This window comes from Schistocerca gregaria, unplaced genomic scaffold (genome assembly GCF_023897955.1).
Source record: "Schistocerca gregaria isolate iqSchGreg1 unplaced genomic scaffold, iqSchGreg1.2 ptg000705l, whole genome shotgun sequence".
NCBI lineage: Eukaryota > Metazoa > Arthropoda > Insecta > Orthoptera > Acrididae > Schistocerca > Schistocerca gregaria.
In genome coordinates, this window is record NW_026062083.1 from 295001 (window position 1) to 307500 (window position 12500).

A 12500-nucleotide genomic window follows, 5' to 3' on the forward strand; every position below is an offset into this window, starting at 1 on the left:
GAAATTGTCCAAAGCTGAAGCGCCGCTGACGGGAGCGATTATTCCGCCCGAGAGCATCCCGAGCCAACAGCGGCGCGGGTCCGGGGCCGGGCCAGGTAGGTCCGTCATCCGGGAAGAACCGCGCGCGCTTGCCGGGAGCCCGAGCGCCCAAAGGGGCGAATCGACTCCTCCAGATATACCGCCGAGCAGCCAGCCAGGACACCGGGGCTCTGCCCAACAGACGCGAACCGAGGCCCGCGGAAGGACAGGCTGCGCACCCGGGCCGTAGGCCGGCACCCAGCGGGTCGCGACGTCCTACTAGGGGAGAAGTGCGGCCCACCGCACACCGGAACGGCCCCACCCCGCGGCGAGTGGAAAGGCAACCGGACACGACCCCGCCGCGGATTGCTCCGCGCGGGCGGCCGGCCCCATCTGCCGAGGGCGGGGGCCAGTGGCCGGATGGGCGTGAATCTCACCCGTTCGACCTTTCGGACTTCTCACGTTTACCCCAGAACGGTTTCACGTACTTTTGAACTCTCTCTTCAAAGTTCTTTTCAACTTTCCCTCACGGTACTTGTTCGCTATCGGTCTCGTGGTCATATTTAGTCTCAGATGGAGTTTACCACCCACTTGGAGCTGCACTCTCAAGCAACCCGACTCGAAGGAGAGGTCCCGCCGACGCTCGCACCGGCCGCTACGGGCCTGGCACCCTCTACGGGCCGTGGCCTCATTCAAGTTGGACTTGGGCTCGGCGCGAGGCGTCGGGGTAGTGGACCCTCCCAAACACCACATGCCACGACAGGCGGCAGCCTGCGGGGTTCGGTGCTGGACTCTTCCCTGTTCGCTCGCCGCTACTGGGGGAATCCTTGTTAGTTTCTTTTCCTCCGCTTAGTAATATGCTTAAATTCAGCGGGTAGTCTCGCCTGCTCTGAGGTCGTTGTACGAGGTGTCGCACGCCACACCGCCAGCCGGCTGTGCACGCTACCGAGAAAGTACCGGTATGCGAACCGCCAGGCGACGGGCGCGCATCGCACGTTTAAGGAGACGCGGCCGGCCACACAGGCGACCACGACACTCCCACGTCTCCGAAGCGGGACAAACGCCGCGCGCTTCAGTATACGTAGCCGACCCTCAGCCAGACGTGGCCCGGGAACGGAATCCATGGACCGCAATGTGCGTTCGAAACGTCGATGTTCATGTGTCCTGCAGTTCACATGTCGACGCGCAATTTGCTGCGTTCTTCATCGACCCACGAGCCGAGTGATCCACCGTCCTGGGTGATCTTTTCCTTTTCAGTCTCCCACTGTCTCTTTCAAGACAGTAGCATTTGCGGGACTGAGGCGTCTGACGGCCCCTGTTCCACTATTTTTTTTGTGTCCAACGGCCTCACAGCCGATGGGCGTCGTACGGCTCCACACCGGAGCGGACAGGCACTCGGGCGAACGTCATTCAAAACCGGCGCCAGGCGCCAGGTACCGCAGGCCAGCCGCTCCAGAGCTTCAGCGCTCGTACCACACAACAACAACAACACTTCCGCTAGTTTTGAGAGGCACGCGTGGTTCCGCACGCGGCGCACGGCCACTGCCGTACAGGTAGCGTGTTGCGCGACACGACACGCACATCGAAAGACATGCAGTCTAGTCGGTAATGATCCTTCCGCAGGTTCACCTACGGAAACCTTGTTACGACTTTTACTTCCTCTAAATGATCAAGTTTGGTCATCTTTCCGGTAGCATCGGCAACGACAGAGTCGATGCCGCGTACCAGTCCGAAGACCTCACTAAATCATTCAATCGGTAGTAGCGACGGGCGGTGTGTACAAAGGGCAGGGACGTAATCAACGCGAGCTTATGACTCGCGCTTACTGGGAATTCCTCGTTCATGGGGAACAATTGCAAGCCCCAATCCCTAGCACGAAGGAGGTTCAGCGGGTTACCCCGACCTTTCGGCCTAGGAAGACACGCTGATTCCTTCAGTGTAGCGCGCGTGCGGCCCAGAACATCTAAGGGCATCACAGACCTGTTATTGCTCAATCTCGTGCGGCTAGAAGCCGCCTGTCCCTCTAAGAAGAAAAGTAATCGCTGACAGCACGAAGGATGTCACGCGACTAGTTAGCAGGCTAGAGTCTCGTTCGTTATCGGAATTAACCAGACAAATCGCTCCACCAACTAAGAACGGCCATGCACCACCACCCACCGAATCAAGAAAGAGCTATCAATCTGTCAATCCTTCCGGTGTCCGGGCCTGGTGAGGTTTCCCGTGTTGAGTCAAATTAAGCCGCAGGCTCCACTCCTGGTGGTGCCCTTCCGTCAATTCCTTTAAGTTTCAGCTTTGCAACCATACTTCCCCCGGAACCCAAAAGCTTTGGTTTCCCGGAGGCTGCCCGCCGAGTCATCGGAGGAACTGCGGCGGATCGCTGGCTGGCATCGTTTATGGTTAGAACTAGGGCGGTATCTGATCGCCTTCGAACCTCTAACTTTCGTTCTTGATTAATGAAAACATACTTGGCAAATGCTTTCGCTTCTGTTCGTCTTGCGACGATCCAAGAATTTCACCTCTAACGTCGCAATACGAATGCCCCCGCCTGTCCCTATTAATCATTACCTCGGGTTCCGAAAACCAACAAAATAGAACCGAGGTCCTATTCCATTATTCCATGCACACAGTATTCAGGCGGGCTTGCCTGCTTTAAGCACTCTAATTTGTTCAAAGTAAACGTGCCGGCCCACCGAGACACTCAACAAAGAGCACCCTGGTAGGATTTAAACGGGGTCCGCCTCGGGACGCGAAAGCACCCCTTCGGCTCGCCCCACCGGCAGGACGTCCCACGATACATGCCAGTTAAACACCGACGGGCGGTGAACCAACAGCGTGGGACACAAATCCAACTACGAGCTTTTTAACCGCAACAACTTTAATATACGCTATTGGAGCTGGAATTACCGCGGCTGCTGGCACCAGACTTGCCCTCCAATAGATACTCGTTAAAGGATTTAAAGTGTACTCATTCCGATTACGGGGCCTCGGATGAGTCCCGTATCGTTATTTTTCGTCACTACCTCCCCGTGCCGGGAGTGGGTAATTTGCGCGCCTGCTGCCTTCCTTGGATGTGGTAGCCGTTTCTCAGGCTCCCTCTCCGGAATCGAACCCTGATTCCCCGTTACCCGTTACAACCATGGTAGGCGCAGAACCTACCATCGACAGTTGATAAGGCAGACATTTGAAAGATGCGTCGCCGGTACGAGGACCGTGCGATCAGCCCAAAGTTATTCAGAGTCACCAAGGCAAACGGACCAGACAAGCCAATCCGATTGGTTTTGATCTAATAAAAGCGTCCCTTCCATCTCTGGTCGGGACTCTGTTTTTTTTTTTTTTTTTTTTTTTTTTTTTAAAAAAAAAAATTCTTTATTTCCATAAACAATGTTAATTTTACATCTAGCCCACTGCCTTATTTGATTAGTGGGCCAAGTTAGTTATACAAGGGTAATTAGCAGCTAATTCTAAGTTCTATGTAGTAACTAGTTAGTATATAAGTGAACAGTAAGCAATGGGCAACATTATTGTTAGTCTACTACAAACATTTAATCTTTAGACTAGTTACTAATCCTACAGCGTTACAGTTGTGTCAGCTAATTTATATAAACCTACTGTAGAGCCTTGCTCATTGAGCTAACCCCAATGAGCGTGCCCCTGACACTGGGCAGGCCGAGATGGTGATCGCTGCAGGTTACTAATAATAAAATCTAAAAACTAAGTCCTACAACTAACTTATCCTAATGTCAAGTCCGGTGCGTTGTCTGGTTTGGTAAGGCTGCACCCCACCCCCCCAGAATCCTGTGGCGCGGCGGATTCAGACTGAGGAAGTCGGCCTTTCCGCGCCCAGGCGGTTTGGGAGTAGGGTATCATATTCTATCTGTGTCCTGGGTTATCTCTTTTTGTGCTACTATAGGTCTTTCAGGTAGTCCTTTAGGACTTTCTGAGATACCGCGTTAGCCAGTTTGTTTATGATGTCGAAAGTGTCGCGATGTCTGATTAGTCTAAAAGTGTCGTTATGTGGTAGTTGGTCCCGCAGTACTGAGGCCACATCATTGAAAAGGGGGCACTCGTAGACTACATGGTCAGGAGTACCCTCCGGAACACCACAGTCACACGCAGGTGTCGCCTTTTTACCAAATCGGCATAGATATGTCGAGTACGGTCCATGCCCAGTGAGGAAGTGGATGAGTCCCCGGGATGGATCGAAATGTGACATTTCCATCCTTTCCCTAACATCTGGTAGGAGCTCAAAGGTACGACGCCCTGTTTCTTCGGTTTCCCACGAAAGTTGCCATAGCAGCTCCCCTTTTTTCCTAATTTCTACTTTATTTTCTGTCCTGCTGCCCAGAATTTCCTCGGTTTTTTCCAAATTCCCCTTTTTAGTCCAGTACCAAGCGGCCTGCTCCCGAATTTTGATATCCAGGGGGCAAAGCCCCATAATAACTAACAGGGCTCCTCCCGGTGTAGTTCTGTATGCCCCCACTGATCTCAGGATCATATTTCTCTGCACTCTCCTCACTGTCATGGCGGGCACCACCCTCGTGAGCCTGTGTGCCCAGACTCCGGATCCGTAACCCACTATGGATGTTAGTATACTGTTATGATAGAGTTTGATGAGATGTGGTGGAAGATGAAACCGCTTATGCCCAATGGAGATGAGGTTGTTGAGTACCTGTAAAGCTCTTTGAGTTACGGTTTCAATGTGTCTACTGAAAGTCCACCTTTCATCAATGATGATACCTAGATAGCGTGTCTCACGTCGCCGGAGAACTGGTGATCCATCTATCCTAACAGTTGGGTTACGAGCTAATTGTCCCTTTAGAAGAAGATAGGTAGACTTGGCCGGTGAAATTGTCATTTTTGTCTTGCGGCACCACAGTTGGAGTGTGTTTATTGCTCTCTCGATCTTAGGCTCTATGTCCTCTCGGCTACGGCCGCCGACCAGTAGGAGGAGATCATCTGCGTAGGCTATCACCTCCAGCACTACGTCGCTTTGTTGTAATGTATCTAGTAAGGGTTCCATGTGGATGTCCCAGAACAGCGGACCCAGTACGGAACCCTGGGGACATCCCTTGGTGATAGTTTTCCTTACTCTTGTGCTAGCAGATGATAGCCAGACCTCCCGATCTTCACAATAGCTCCTCAGACAGCCATATAGCGGCCCTGGACACTCCTTCTCCCTTAAGCAGGAGAAGAGCGAAGGCCACCACAGGTTGTCGAAGGCGCCACTTATATCCACCATGATGCCAACAACGTACTTGTACGGGGTAGAGCCGCAGACCTCGGCCGCCAGGGCGATTGCATCAGATGCCGATCGTCCAGACCTGAAGCCAAACTGCCTGTTGCTCATTCCGCACAGCACTCGGTGTGCCGCCAGTCTATCAGCCAGAAGTCTCTCCAGAATCTTCCCAAGCAGATCAAGCAGGCAGATAGGTCTATAAGATTTGGTTTCTGCTGGGTCTTTGTCAGCCCCTTTCTTTATAATTACCACATTTGCCCTCTTCCATATTCGAGGGAACTTTTTCTGCTTGAGGCATTCGTTATATAAATGAGTTAGAGGGGCGACTATCTGGGGGGCCAGGAATTGCACCACTTCCGCCACAATACCGTCTGGCCCAGGAGCTTTTCCTCTCTTCAGGGAATTTATGTGGCCAGCTACCTCTTCTTCTGAGAATGGGTAGACTGCCATATCATTTTCATACGCATTGTTGTTATTCTCCCGCAGCTGCCGTTGTTCATCTGTCTCATCCGCTGTATCATCAGGCAACAGGGAGTGGAGAAGGACCTCAGCAGTTTCCTGCCAAGACCCCGTCATCCGGTCCCCATGCCTGACGGTTGAAAGCTCCATCGGAGAACGGATCTTTTCCCGGACAAGCCTGTAGGGAACTCCCCATGGGTCTAATGCTAGTTGGTTCAGAACAAAGTGTTCCCAACTTTTTGTTCTAACTTCCCGTAGCTGTTTTTGGAAGTTATCTTTGGCTTCCCGGTAAAGCTGCAGCCATCTTTGTCTTTCTTGCCAGACGACACTGCGCTGGTAGTGCCTCCTGAGCCTTCTGACCGACCGGCGCATCTCCTCTAGTTCAGCAGACCATGGTGATGGAGAGGCCGCCATGGCCCTCCTCCTAGTAGGTACGGCTGCCTTGACTGCTCGAGTTATTACTGAGACCAGTTCTTCGGCTCTGTTGTCAACGTCAAAGTGTCTGTGGTCGTCACCTTCTGATATCGGAGGAATGTCGCACTCCCCAGCAAGTCTCTCCCAGTCGGCTCTATTGTAATTGTATTGTATTTCCCACCCCATGGCCCAGCGGCTCTCGCCATCTCCTATGTTGAAAGTAATAAGATTGTGGTCACTTGTAGTGGCATTCTCAACTACTTTCCATTGCTGGATTAGGTATGCTGCGTTTGGCGTAGCCAGGGTCACGTCGATGTTTGTGCCTTGGCCCCCTCCCGCCGCATAGGTCGGAGGGTTGCCTGGCTTGTTAGCCACTACAAGCTGCAAGGCCATGATGGCTTCTTCTGCCTTCTCTCCATTGGGATCCCTGGTGCCGCTGTACCATAAGGGGGATTTGGCATTCATATCGGCAGTCACAAATGTTTTCCGCCCCCGCAACGCCGTGATAGCTGTGGTGAGATGAGCTAGGTGTCTTTCAATATCATCACCATATTGAAAGTATGTGTTGATCATAATAATAGCTCCTGCTGGAGATTGCAGCTCCACGACGTTGCAGTGGCTGGTTGTGAACTGCGTTAGAACTGTAGCCCTTATCAGTTTGTTAGTGATAATAATTGCCGCTTTTGGGTCTTCACCTCTGCAGACGACTTGCCAGGTCGCAGCTGTGAAAGCAATCTTCCCGTTTAGGGAGTACGGCTCCTGCAGGCAGACCACATCCAGTCTCCTCTCCTCCACTTCCCTTCGCAACTCCTGCATGACAAGTCTGCTGTTATGGGTGTTTAGTTGGCCAATGGTGATTTCCGTCATGTAGTTGTCTATGGAGTGTATGTGTGAATCCTGTCATGAGGCCATGTTTTGTTCCAGTCGAATGTGATACGTCCATTTGCCAGAACAGCTTGTCGATAAATTTCATTCAGGTCGAATTTTTCTCCACGTCTGTCAAAGACTTTCTTTAGTAGGTCACGCAGGGCTCCGAAGTCAGTGGGGAGATTCACTGACTTGAGTTGAATTCTGTCCACAGCCTCCATTACCGAGAAGGTGACTCTCTGTCCATATTCATGTCCCACCCGAACCACATGTCTCAAGGCAGTGGTCAGGGTAGTCGGCTGCTCCAGCCTCGCCAGTTGCATGGTGAGTTCCAGGTTTGGATAGACTCTGACTGGATCGACAGGTGGCAGTCTCACTACAGGATCTTTTATTGCATCTGGTTCACTTGAACTAGTTATTTTATTTTCTTGAACTGGTTGTTTTGTTGTTATATTTAATTCTGCTGAGACTGCCACCGTCTCTGGTACAGGATGCCGTTGCCGTAGGTCTTTTGTCGGCCTTGTTTCCCTGCTTGGGGAGGAGGGGAGCGTGACTGCCAGAGGCCTCGTTTGTGTCCCTCTATCCGTAGTGGTAGAGTCGGTTTGAGTGCTTTTATCTACGGTTCTGGTTGTGGTGCCCATGTGCAACCTCAAGAAAAGCTTGAAAGCACTCGCCCTCAGGGCATCCCTCCTCCTTTTGCTAGGGGATTTCCTTTTGGGCATCCTGTTGGCTTTGGTTTGATCAGCCATAGTCTATTCTTGAAATAAGCCTTTGTTCCAGAAGTCTGTAGGTGGGGCAGCTACGTCCCGTGGTTCCACAGGGCTTTTTACCCCGTCTTTTGCAGGGGATACAAACCGCCGCAGCCCTACAGTCCTTCCTGACGTGGCCATCCTCGCCACATTTCGAGCAGGCCGACCCCCTGGTACAGTGCCTCAAAACGTGGTCGAGATCTCCACAATTGTGGCAACGCGGTACGACCAGAAAGTCGCGTGTATTAATGGCGTGAAAGCCGACATATAGTCTGCCCATTGCTGTAATTCTTTTCCACATGTGAGCGGAGACCTCGGCAACGTGATGGACCACATCACGGTCCCGAGGCCCGGTTTTGAATCTCAAATTGAAGTTTGCTTTAAATTCTTCTTCTGTCATATCATCAAAATTCTGAGCCTTTATAGATTTTTGCAGTTCTTCATTCGTCATGACTGTTGGTACATCATACAAGATGACCAATGGGTTTCTTTTCCTCGGTGGCTCGCATTTGACCACCGAGTTTAGTTTTGCATTATTTAACAGTTTCTCTTTGTCTTCTTCTGAAGCTACTTCAACAATGACAGAGTTTCTGCTGGGTTTTACCTTATTTATTTTAATTTTGTCTTTAGCTGGATTGATAGTTGTCGTAAGCAATTCCTGTATTCTTTTTACGCTAGTGTCTTGGCCTGGTAGGGTTCTTAGGAATACCGTTGTGTCAGATCTTTTAGTTACTTTTGCAATGGTATCCTTTGTAGTCTGCGGTTTTGGTGGCGCTTGTGCGACCACCGCCGCCCAGGTCTTTCCGGGTTGTTTCCTTAGTCTCTCATTTTCTTTTGTCAGTTCTTCCACTCGGCCCTCAAGCTTGGCGTTTGCGATAGCCCACGCCGCCAGTTCATTTTTGATTATAGTCAGAGCCGCTTGACTAATTTTACCATTTTTAATATGTTGCTCGAGGAGCAATGATATTCTCGTGTGTCTTTGTAGAACGTTTTCCTCAGTTGCCTGTCCCGACTCGTCCTGAGGAGCGGGTTCAGACATCACGGAAGCTCGCGTTGGCGCACTCGAATCACTCGTTTCTGGTGTAGCCATGATGAACGAGTGATAAAAAAGGGGTGGGAGCCCGTCTCTTGCCCCGGACCGGCTCCTCTGGCATGGGGGGGGACTTCTGCAGCTCGCTCACCGACCTCGCCCCTAGGTCAAGAGCACTCCAGAGCTGCTGGGTTCAGCGCGCCGTTTCCAGCGCACTGGTCCCCCTCGGTGACTTCGTCATCGGCGATTTCACGCGACGCACCCCGGCAACTGCACCCCGCACTCCGGAGAGGCGGATGCACCTCTCGCCCTTCGCCGCCTACTTGCCCGAGTTTCCACCTCTCGGCCAGGGACCCACTCCTACTCAGGTGGCGGGCCGGTCCCCCAGGCGTTCGGCGGTCTGGACCCATCTAACCTGGCCCAGGCGATGTTACCACCACCTGGGTTTGGCAGAACACGCCCCGGATACCCAGGGGCGCGGCGAAGCACCCTTGCCGACACGCGCCGCGATCCCACGTCGACAAACGAGATCGCCGGCATGCAGAGCACCTGTTGTTCTGTGCCCTGCGAAAAGAAGGGACTGATGTATGGTCCCTCGACACAGCTCCCCCTGTGCCATGCACCCTTCGCTTTCGCATCGGGTTGGGTCGCAGCTCTCCCTTTTGTCGCAAGGCAAAAAGCCAAGCTTAACGTCTGGCACCACGGGAAGGCGGAAAGAGCCACTTGGGAAGGAGAGGCTGTAAGAGACGCGTCACTTCCCCTGTGAGGACTGCCGCGGCACGCCCGTCTGGAAGCGATACGCCCCAGTGCGAGCCTCCGTGCCTTACGGCGCGCCGGCTACGGGCGGGCCCGCGCCGAACGCGCCGTCGAGCGACCGACCTCACGCCAGACTCGGGACTCTGTTTGCATGTATTAGCTCTAGAATTACCACAGTTATCCAAGTAACGTGGGTACGATCTAAGGAACCATAACTGATTTAATGAGCCATTCGCGGTTTCACCTTAATGCGGCTTGTACTGAGACATGCATGGCTTAATCTTTGAGACAAGCATATGACTACTGGCAGGATCAACCAGGGAGCTGCGTCAACTAGAGCTGAGCAGCCGGCCGCCCGGGAGTGTGTCCCGGGGGCCCGCGCGAACACGCAAGCGTCCGCTCAATTATTCTGCAAACAGGAGGAGGCCGAGCTCCCCTGCACGATACACCTCGAAACCCTCTCAGGTCCCGGCGGCGCGCAGCGCCGTCCTAGGTACTTGGTCGGTTTCGAGAGAGGCGCAATCGCCCGGAGTTAGGCGAGTAGACGGTTTTAGTGCGAACACCCTTGCTCCCAACTGAGCTTGCCGCTGCCGACAGAGGCCCGGGAGCGTGCTGTCGTGGCATTGCCGGCGGGAGACAACACGCGCCACCTATGGTGACCGGCAGCTCCAACGCCAGCGCCACACAAGGGCAAAGCCCCACTTGGGTGCAGAAGCGAACTCTCCCAGCACAGCGCACGCGCCAACACGTCCGCACAACTGCGATACAGACCACCTGCGAGAACCGCTGGGGCGACCGAGCAGCAGACGGCGTCGCGGCGCCGAGTGCCAGGCGGCGGCGCATCCTCAACGCACACAGTCCTCAATCAGACCAGCACACTGCAGATGTCCACCGCGCTTCGCACCGGGCTCGGCTGAACCAACTTTGGCCGCCAGGCGCCGCGTGCAGGGTGCGCCGCAGCGTAGCTGCGCCGCCTGCCGGGCCCGTCGGCTGGCGCTCCTGCCACTCGGCGCCCCCCACCAGCCGGCTGTTGCGCGTGCGCCCACGCAGCGCGCGGCCAACACGCCGGGCGGCCCCCCTTCACCGGCCGGGAACAGTCCCACCAAGCCACCGCCGCGTATCGCTTCATACCCACATGGGCCTAGTCACGTGTGTGGATGTGGCGGGTACCGCTGAAACAACCGGTTAATAGCTGTACCGATCGTCGCCATCACAGATTCACCTCCAGCGTGAACAACCGCTCAACAACGGATTTCCAGTTCATTTGCGTATCTTGGGCAGTAAACGTAGATGTCCACCTACATTTGCGAATTCAACAATTCTTGCATGCCAGGATGTCATGTGTCACGACACGCTACATCAGACCACATACACACTGCGACATGTGCAGAAGAGAACACGTGGAAGGTGGCCCGCGCAAGTATGCGATGTCCCTTCCGCGATCCACTGTCAACCGGCATCTGCGCATGTCCCAGATATGGAACGCGGTCCACCAGGGTAGCACTTTGTGTGAGGCAATACGACAAAGTCGGAATACACGCGTCACTACATCAGACGGCTCACGCTGACCTGACCTGACCTGACCTGACCTGACTCACCGCACCACCACCCCCAGCGACCCAGGGTGACATACAATGCGTTCGTACGTTCCTCCCACACGCCTCTACGGCGTACCACAGTGCAACCTAGCTGTTATTGGGAGACGAGACAAGTAGCATCGAGCACAACATATGGAAATTGAGATTCGACACCGTTGGGCACAGCCAGCGTACAGTCACACGTATCACACTACTTCACTCTGTACGTAACTACCGATGATCGGTACAGCGTGTGGGTTACGCGTACGACATCAGCGGACAATGGACACAGACCATACCACGACGTACACTGAGGGCGTCGACATCTGAATGCAACTGAACAGCTGCGAGGCTCATTTAACACTCACACGCCAGACCGACCAGCTTGAGAGGACAGAGACACAAAGAGGGGGACAGAGGGGGGGGGGGGGCCGATATAGTCCTATTGCAGTACAATTGACAGTGGATAGCGGGAATATGTGGAAAGTAAGCAACACTCGCAAGACATCTACATGAGGATAACAACGACACCAGAGATTCCGAGCAGTGAACTATGTTAGGCAAAGGGACAACGTGGGTTAGGTTAAGGGACAACGTGGGTTAGGTTAAGGGACAACGTGGGTTAGGTTAAGGGACAACGTGGGTTAGGTTAAGGGACAACGTGGGTTAGGTTAAGGGACAACGTGGGTTAGGTTAAGGGACAACGTGGGTTAGGTTAAGGGACAACGTGGGTTAGGTTAAGGGACAACGTGGGTTAGGTTAAGGGACAACGTGGGTTAGGTTAAGGGACAACGTGGGTTAGGTTAAGGGACAACGTGGGTTAGGTTAAGGGACAACGTGGGTTAGGTTAAGGGACAACGTGGGTTAGGTTAAGGGACAACGTGGGTTAGGTTAAGGGACAACGTGGGTTAGGTTAAGGGACAACGTGGGTTAGGTTAAGGGACAACGTGGGTTAGGTTAAGGGACAACTTGAGTTAGGTTAAGGGACAACTTGAGTTAGGTTAAGGGACAACTTGAGTTAGGTTAAGGGACAACTTGAGTTAGGTTAAGGGACAACTTGAGTTAGGTTAAGGGACAACTTGAGTTAGGTTAAGGGACAACTTGAGTTAGGTTAAGGGACAACTTGAGTTAGGTTAAGGGACAACTTGAGTTAGGTTAAGGGACAACTTGAGTTAGGTTAAGGGACAACTTGAGTTAGGTTAAGGGACAACTTGAGTTAGGTTAAGGGACAACTTGAGTTAGGTTAAGGGACAACTTGAGTTAGGTTAAGGGACAACTTGAGTTAGGTTAAGGGACAACTTGAGTTAGGTTAAGGGACAACTTGAGTTAGGTTAAGGGACAACTTGAGTTAGGTTAAGGGACAACTTGAGTTAGGTTAAGGGACAACTTGAGTT

General features: G+C 53.1%; 2 non-coding genes across 2 annotated transcripts in view; both read right to left on the reverse strand.

Moving 5' to 3' along the window:
* The window catches only part of LOC126320203 (large subunit ribosomal RNA), a 4226-nt gene extending 3310 nt beyond the window's left edge, over nucleotides 1-916 (reverse strand). Inside the window, exon 1 of the ribosomal RNA XR_007557947.1 lies at nucleotides 1-916. This exon is cut by the window's left edge and continues 3310 nt beyond it. This is a non-coding gene — a ribosomal RNA (large subunit ribosomal RNA).
* A 188-nt stretch (nucleotides 917-1104) lies between these two features.
* On the reverse strand, nucleotides 1105-1259 carry LOC126320226 (5.8S ribosomal RNA). Its single transcript, XR_007557963.1, has one exon. It is a non-coding gene; the product is annotated as a 5.8S ribosomal RNA (ribosomal RNA).
* Nucleotides 1260-12500: the final 11241 nt, after the last annotated feature.